This window comes from Pristiophorus japonicus, unplaced genomic scaffold (assembly GCF_044704955.1).
Source record: "Pristiophorus japonicus isolate sPriJap1 unplaced genomic scaffold, sPriJap1.hap1 HAP1_SCAFFOLD_75, whole genome shotgun sequence".
Lineage (NCBI taxonomy): Eukaryota > Metazoa > Chordata > Chondrichthyes > Pristiophoridae > Pristiophorus > Pristiophorus japonicus.
Genome location: NW_027254666.1, coordinates 2,880,550 through 2,889,452, shown reverse-complemented (window position 1 = coordinate 2,889,452; position 8,903 = coordinate 2,880,550). Strand labels below are relative to the sequence as shown.

General features: G+C 46.3%; 1 non-coding gene across 1 annotated transcript; it reads right to left on the bottom strand.

The window, feature by feature from the left end:
- Positions 1-4,432: 4,432 nt before the first annotated feature.
- Positions 4,433-4,505, bottom strand: trnav-uac (transfer RNA valine (anticodon UAC)). The gene has a single exon. It is a non-coding gene; the product is annotated as a tRNA-Val (tRNA).
- Between the last annotated feature and the right edge of the window lie 4,398 nt (positions 4,506-8,903).

The window sequence follows — 8,903 nt, the reverse complement described above, 5'->3', positions numbered from 1 at the left end:
CTGTATTCTTGGATATTGTTCTTCGAGAATTAATATATTCTTTGCTGTTTGGCAAATACGAGACCCTTGCTCCAAGGTCTGTCTCACTGTTTCCCCGGTGTCAGGCAGAGATACGCCTGCTGCACTCATCTATTTCATGTGACAGGACACAAAAGTTCAAAATCAACCTGCAGGTGGCCACATCTAGCACTAAATAGTCAGGATGGCCGAGCGGTCTAAGGTGTTGTGTTCAGGTTACAGTCTGCTCTGAAATCCTGGCTTCTCTAAGGACAGCTCTCATGTCCTGTAACTGTACCCCTCCTCGCTCATACCAGGAAACCCTAAAACCACTTAAGGTCGTGTTCCCTTCACGAGCTCCACAGGGAGTAGAGGAATCATGATCCTGCGCTGGCCTTGTCCGCTCGAGCGTGCTTCACCCACTCTCCACATTACCGGAAGGTCGTGTGTAATGTTGTGGGGTGTTAAGCTTCTGAGTAACCGAAGAGGCATTTAACTGCTCCGCCTCCGTACCTAACGTTGCCACATGAACCACACGGGTTCGAGGCTCCGAAGTAAGAGAAGGCAAAGGAGCTGCGGATGGGAACGGTGGGCATTCTCCCTGTCCCTTAATGCCCTTTTCAACTCTCAGACCCGGGGAATCCTCCGAATACCACCCGGCTTTATCAATTGCTGTCTCCGTGGGCAACCAAATACCACCATCTGCTGCAGCTTAGATATTCCTTTCTCTAGATCTTGATTGAGTGCCTGAAATCACCAATTCTCGACTTCTTTACTCACTGCTGTTAGGTGCTCTCTGAGTTCTGAGACTTCCCTATCTCGAGCCTCAGCCTCTTCTCCTAACGTTTGAATCCCCAGCATGAGACACTGCAACACTCACGCTTTTCTCTTTTTATCACTTTTTAACACAAACACTATAATCTTTTTCAACTGGACACCCTCCACTAAGGACTGCCGTGTCTCTCTCCATCCTCCTGTCATTGTTTCCTGTCTTATCCCATAAGTTCCCCCTTTCGACTCAATCTACTCATTAAGAAATGACTGGTGCTCAACTGGAATATCCCCAGAGCCTCCCATTACTAACTGAAGATCCCTTTAATCACGACAACTAAGAGAATGCTCACCTCTCGAACTGATGTGTGGGAAACACTTCTTCCAACAACTCAGCCAACTTTCTGCTGCACGTCGGGGACTTCGAATAAGCCAACGAACTTTTGACAATCACGTCGGGGTCACCAAAATTTTGCAAACAGCTGTCTTGCTCTTTTCGCTTCGTTGCTTTTAATATCGAATTACCAGCACACACTCCGTTGAAGTAAAGGCAGGATTGGGTCTTTTATTTAAACATTCATACTAAACAAACCAAGTATGAAAGTTACTGAGAACACTTCACAAAGGCAGCTTGCTTCGATTTCCGTGGCTGCTTGAGACACACACCTTCCGAATGTCCAGTGTCTCTGCTGTCTATGTCTTTACAGTCCATAAAAGTCTCATCTTTACACTGAAAAAGCCTTTGAACTCTTATTCTTTGCATTTAGACAATCCTGACTAACTGCTTTCTGAATCGTTTAACAGACAGACTTAATATTGCTTGTTTAACCTACAGATGTCATTAAATAGTAACAAGGTGACACTCAAATACTGAACATACAGACATTATCAAATCGTTTAGTCCTGACTTTTCATTTTTCCCACCATAACAAGGTACTCAAATATTTAACATCCAGACAATGACCAGTTACTCATCTCACTGGCTAAAGGCACCACATTGTCTCACAGTCTCTTTACCATCCAAACTTCAATCTTCCTGTTACTGAATCCAAACTTCAGACTGCGTACTGAAGCAAAGAGTTCAGCAATGCGGGACTGTGCATTGTAGATCAAGCATCAATGAAAAAGGCAACAAAACTGCCCACCAGCACCAGGTGTCTCTCACTTGTTTGTCCCAAATTTTTAGCAGCTGCGACAGCAAGCATTCAGTTTCCACCGAGATTTAAACTCAGATCGCTAGATTCATGTCCAGAGTCCTCACCATTACACCATGGAACCAACGATGCCAAATTCTTTGAAACATTTCTCAAAAACAAGATCATCTCCAACATTACACTTTGGCTCGGCCTTTTCTCATCCACACCGTCAGTTTCCCCACTTTACGCTCTGCTAATTATCGATGCAGAGCAATTCACACAGATACCGTCGAGGCTATGGGTTCTCAAGTAGCTGTTTCTGTTTCACACTGTTTATCACAGCATTCAGTCTTGCCAGGTAAAAAGTGCGTTGGCATTGCAATGCATTAATGTAAAATGCTTGCAATGAAAAGAAAATGCAACGTTTTGTTGAGTGCAAAACATGCAGTGCCTGCATTTCAAAAAGTGTTGCTTTTATTCATCCTGCATATTGCACAGATAATCTCAGCACACATTGTGCAGGTAAATGCAGCAACAAACTAGTTTCTCCTCGCTGATTTGTAACAGGTAACTGACGGTTGAGCACACGATTTGATAACTAGACTTGTAGATCAAGCATCAATGACAAAGGCAACAAAATTGCCCACCAGCACCAGGAGTCTTTCACTTGTTTGTCCCAAATTATTAAATTATTGACTCTCATTCAGTTAGCATTTCTTTAATTATACAAATGAAGATCATCGGTTAATTAATGATCCGTTGAATGCAGGATAACCTTGAACAAAAAGCCCCAACGTGGGGCTCGAACCAGTGACTCTAAGATTAATAGTTTCATGCTCTCCCAATTGATCGAGCGGGGCTTCTGCCAAATGCGGGTTTTTGTCGCTGATTGCAGCCAGGCGCTTGTTGGCTCCGCCCCAGATGTTTAAACTTGCTGTCGAGGAACTGCCAGGATCTTCTTGAATGGTGGACCAGGCTCGAGGGGCCAAATGGCCGACTCGGGCTCTGAATCCTGACATGTTTATCATCTCATGATTTTTCCCAGGAGAACAAACTTGCCCTTGAGCATGCATGAGGAGAAAGCTACAGAAAATATTCCCGCCCGGTGAGCTTTCGCGTGTGAGGCGAACGTGTTAACCGCTACACTGCAGAAACATCTCCACTTTCAGCACCCGGTCAGACGGAAATGTTAAGCGAGCAGGTGAACTGCAGAATGCCACTTTTAAAGAGTTGGTCGAGGTGTCAAACAATGAGTTTCGCTTTATGATTGAAAGCAGAATGTGTCAGACATTGCATTTGAACCCACTCCTCCACATGCAATTGCAATCCAAACACAGCACCTTCGACTGCTCAGCCATCCTGACTCGTTGCTGCTGTATCTGGCCCCCTGCAGGTTGATTTTGAACTTTTGTGTCCTGTCACATGAAATAAATGAGGGCAGCGGGCGTATCTCTGCCTGACACCGGGGAAACAGTGAGACAGACCTTGGAGCAAGGGTCTGGTTATTAAGACACAGTAAAGAAAATATTGATTCCGGAATTATCCCAAAGGTCAGGAACCCTGACATGATTTCGATAGCAGTGTCCTCATCTCGAGTGAGATGTGTTACCGTTGCACCACTAGCTGTACACGACGAATATGAGATGTTTATCGATATGAACGCTCCTTAAAATAAGGACTTTAAAATCCCTGCCCATTCCCACTCGGAGTCAGAAGCAGCGCTCACTTGCCAGTCACCGTCCGTTTTTTTGTAGAGCTTTTGTTTTTATTTCACGGGAAAGCATCATTACTTAACCCAATGTCATCTTTTGCACAATGAAATAAATGCTGACTGAGGGACAGTCGACACTTCAATCATTTCTTCTGTGTTTTGCATGTTAACTGTTAAACCAGATCCCATTTTACACAATTTTTGTCGGGGATTGTTTCAAAATCTTCATTGCTGATGACACCGGGAATCTGGGGAACTTTTGTCAAATTTAACAGCATCGGTTAATCCGACCATGCACAGAAAATAGAATCAGTCGTGAAGATAAAATCCCACGGTGATCATTTTCAGATTCAACATCGTAGGATTTGAAATAAAGTGCAAGAATTTTACAGTGAAAAGAATTGGAAGTGTTACTTGTATTTGTGTCTTTAATTAAACTTTGTGGCGTCTGACTCCCGTTCATGCCTCTGCTGAATAAGAAAGGAGGGTTTGACGTTGACCAGACTGCACTGCCCCTGATATTTGTGAGCTCATCCTTTATATTCATGGTTTCTCGCCCTTTGATGGGCTGCAGTGTAGCGGATATCACGTTGGCCTCACACGCGAAAGGTCCCCGGTGGATCCGTTTTCTCTCACTGAAAGTTATCTATTTATTGAAGTGAAATAAAGAGCAATTCAGGAATAAGGGAGCCCTTTTTCCGGGAGAATAAATAGCAAATAAAAACAGCAATTGCTGGAAATCTCAGCTGGTCAGGCAGCATTTGTCAAGAAACAAAACTCGCTTCGGATTGTTACACTATAGCAACTTTAAACATAATGTTTCCGCCCGGGATTGAACCAGGGATCTTTCACGCGTAAAGCAAACATGATAACCGCTACACTACGGAAACCTCTGGCACAGCGGCCCCAACAGAGGGGAGCTGACCAGTGAGCTCCCTCTGTGCTGATCGGGAATGTGTTGGCTCACCTGAAACAACTTCTCTCCCACACTGAAAGTTCTCAATCCTTCTCCTCCACTGCCATTTACAGAAATGTCACGGATCACCCAGCCACCGTGTTCACTTCCACATCCTCACAGTGGGGCCACAGAGGCTCCTACTGTCTCCCCGCGATCAGCGAACTCAAAATTAAACCCGGAACACGTGTCCAGCAACGGGCAGGAGAAACAAGAGAATCTGTAAGTTCGGTCCATAACAGAAAGTAATGGGGTTATTCATGGTGATTACAGAAATTAGTAATCGTCTCACAGACCTCATTTATATTTATTTGACGAATTGATCGAGTATCGTTCCCAGGTTAGTGCGCCGGATCTTAACCCCTCGACCACCATGGAACAGCTACGATACATGTAGATATATTTATATATATTTATATATGACCGTGAATATCAACGGCTACTGCCGGGACCTCAGGGCGCAACGGTAGCACGTCTAAATTTAAGTGAGAGAAATTATTTTCTACAGTGAAACCCATTTCATCGTTTGTTCCCCTTTAAACACTGGAAACTGAGACGAGGAATAAATAGAGAAATCAAAGCACAGCGTTATAGACAAGAGGAAGAGGGAAGGGGAAAGATACTGTCCCCACCCAGAACTAATGCAGAAACCCCTCTGCTGCGCTCGGGGTGGCCACCCACAGCCTGGATACACTAACGTCCCAACAGCTCATTGACTGTCGGAGTGGGACCGTGCGGCGCTTCAGAAGACAGGTCGAAAAAGCAAAGTCACTGATTCGGTCTCATGTGCTCCGGCTACAAAGAATAGATACACACAATAACATGCTTTTATAATGGTTACACTTTATCGCCATTCTTGTCAAGCAGTCGTTTCGTTGGTCCGGGGTATGATTCTCAGTTCAAGGTTGTTAATGGCAATTTGCGAGAGATTCCACGTTTAAATACCGAATGAGCCCTTTCAATTTGCATGGAACTTATGCAAACAAGTGTTATGTATGTCAACCTGTAAATACCTTGTTTAAGCACCAGAGGGCTCATCCCCTGGAGTCCCAAGAGATCCCACAATCCCTTGGGAGCACTTGTACTTAAGGAGGCCTCACAGGCTGGAGAAGCACTCTGGAGACCTGCAAGAAAAGACTACGGTCACAAATTACTTTGAGCTCACAGTATCTGCTCAGAATCTTTATTCATGCACTACAACTGGCGATGAGATACAGATGACGAACCCCACCGCAACGATGCAGAGACCAATGGGCATCCTGGAGAAATTTTCGGAGGGAGATGATTGGGAAACCTTAGTGGAGCGACTCGACCAATACTTCGTGGCCAGCGAGCTGGAAGGAGAAGCGAATGCTGCCAAAGGAAGGGCGATTCACCTCAATGTTTGCGGGGCACCATCTTATGGCCTCATACTAAAGCTGCTTGCTCCAGCGAAACGCACAGAGAAATCGTATGTTGATTTGTGCACACTGGTCCGGGAGCATCTTAACCTGAAGGAAAGCGTTCTGATGGCGAGGTTCCGGTTCGACATGTATAAAAAGGTCTGAAGGCCAGGAAGTGGCGAGCTATGTCATCGAGCAAAGACACCTTGCAGGCATTTGGAATTTGAAGGACATTTGGAGCACATGCTCAGGGACTTCTTTGTACTTGGCATTGGCCATGAAGAAATACTTCGTAAACTAATTTTGACAGTCGAGACCCCAACCTTGAGTAAAGCCATAGCGATAGCCCAAGCGTTCATCGCCACCAGTGACAATACCAAAAAATCTCTCAGCACACGAGTGCTGTACAAGTACTGTGAACAAAGTAATGTTGTTTTCAAATCGTTACGTACAGGGCAGGCCTCACATGCCTGCAGCTGTACGTCTGCAGATGTCTCAGAGTCCACCATCAAGGGCGATGAATGCTACGCCATTAACACCTTGTTGCCGCTGCGGGGGTGATCATCGTTTCCATTCATGCCGCTTCAAAGGATACGTTTGCAAGGGCTGTGGAACAATGGGACACCTGCAACGAATGTGCAGGCAAGCTGCAAACCCTGCTAATCCTGCAAACCACCATGTTGCAGAGGAGGGCAGATCCACGGCAGATCACAGCGAACCAGAGCATCAGACCGAGGAGGTAGAGGTATATGGGGTGCATACATTTACCACAAAGTGCCCCCGATAATGCTGAAGGTTGAGCTAAATGGACTCCCGGTGTCAATGGAGCGAGACACGGGCACGAGACAGTCCATTATGAGCAGAAAGACTTTCGATAAATTGTGGTGCAGCAAGGCCTCAAGGCCAGTCCTGACTCCCATTCGCACCAAACTGAGAACTTACACAAATGAACTGATTCCCGTAATCGGCAGTGCTACTGTAAAGGTCTCCTACGATGGAGCGATACACAAGTTACCACTCTGGGTGGTACCGGGCGATGGCCCCACGCTGCTCGGCAGGAGCTGGCTGGGGAATATACGCTGGAACTGGAACGACATCCGAGTGCTCTCGCCCGTCGACAACATTTCGTCTGCCCAGGTCTTAAACAAATTCCCCTCGTTGTTCGAACCAGGCATCGTGAAGTTCCAAAGAGCAAAAGTGCAGATCCACCTAATTCCCCGGGGCGCGACATATCCATCACAAAGCGAGAGCAGTACCGTACATGATGAGAGAGAGGGTGGAGATCGAGCTGGACAGGCTGCAACGAGAGGGCATCATTTTGCCGATCGAATTCAACGAGCGGACCAGTCCGATTGTTCCAGTCCTCAAGGCTGAAGGCACCGTCAGATTCTGTGGTGATTACAAAGTAACTATCAAATGTTTCTCCCTTCAGGATCAATACCCACTACCAAATGCAGACAACCTTTTTGCGACGGTGGTGGAGGAAAGACGTTCACGAAGCTGGACTTGACCTCAGCCTACATGACGCAGCAGCTGGAGGAATCATCGAAGGGCCTCACCTGCATCAACACGCACAAAGGTCTCTTCATTCACAACAGATGCCCATTTGGGATTCGATCAGCCGCGGCGATATTCCAGAGAAACATGGAAAGCTTACTGAATTCGGTCCCGCGCACCATGGTCTTCCAGGACAACATCTTGGTTACAGGTCGGAACACAGATGAGCATCTGCAGAACCTGGAGGAGGTTCTTAGTCGATTTAATCGCGTGGGGCAAAGGTTAAAATGATCGAAGTGCGTTGTCCTGGCGCCTGAAGTGCAGTTCCTGGGGAGAAGAATTGCGGCGGACAGCATCAGGCCCACCGATTCGTAGATGGAGGCAATCGACAACACACCAAGGCCACAGAACGTGACGGAGCTGCATTCATTTCCAGGACTCCTGAACGACTTTCGTAACTTCTTACCGGGTCTCAGAACACTGTTAGAACCAATGCACGCTTTACTGCATAAAGAAAACGAATGGGTATGGGGTAAAAGCCAAGAAAATGCCGTTGTAAAAGCTAGAAAACTGTTATACTCAACCAAATTGCTTGTGCTGTATGATGCATGTAAGCGTTTGGTGCTAGCATGTGATGCGTCGTCATACGATGTTGAGTGTGTATTGCATCAAGCTCATGAATCTGGGAAATTGCAACTGGTTACTTATACATCCCGTAGTCTGTCTAAGGCTGAGAGGGCCTCAGCATGATCGAAAAAGAAGTGTTAGCATGTGTTTATGGAGTAAAAAAAATGCATCAATATCTGATGGGCTCAGATTTGAATTGGAAACTGACCATAAGCCACTTATTTCCCTCTTTTCTGAAAGTAAGGGGATAAATACAGATGCATCGGCCCGCATCCAGAGATGGGCGCTCACATTGTCCGCATACAACTACGCCATCCGCCACAGACCAGGCATAGAAAACTGTGCCGATGCTCTCAGTAGGCTGCCATTGCCCACCACAGGGGTGGAGATGGCACAGCCCCCAGATTTAGTTATGGTAATGGAAGCATTCGAGAGTGAGCAATCACCTGTTACCGCCCGACAGATTAGAACCTAGATGAGTCCATATCCCTCATTGTCCTTCGTAAAAAAACTGTGTGCTCCACGGGAGTTGGTCTAGTGATCCGTTAGAGATGCAGGAAGAAATAAAGCCGTACCAGCGGCGCATAGATAAAATGTCCATACAGGCAGACTGTATCAAGTAGTGGTGCCAAAAAAGGGCAGGGACACTTTCATTAGTGACCTCCACAGTACCCACCCAGGCATTGTAATGACTAAAGCGATAGCCAGATCCCACTTGTGGTGGCCCGGTATCGATGTGGACTTAGAGTCCTGCGTTCACAGATGTAATACATGCTCACAGTTAAGCAATGTACCCAGGGAGGCGCTGCTAAGTTTTTGGTCTTGGC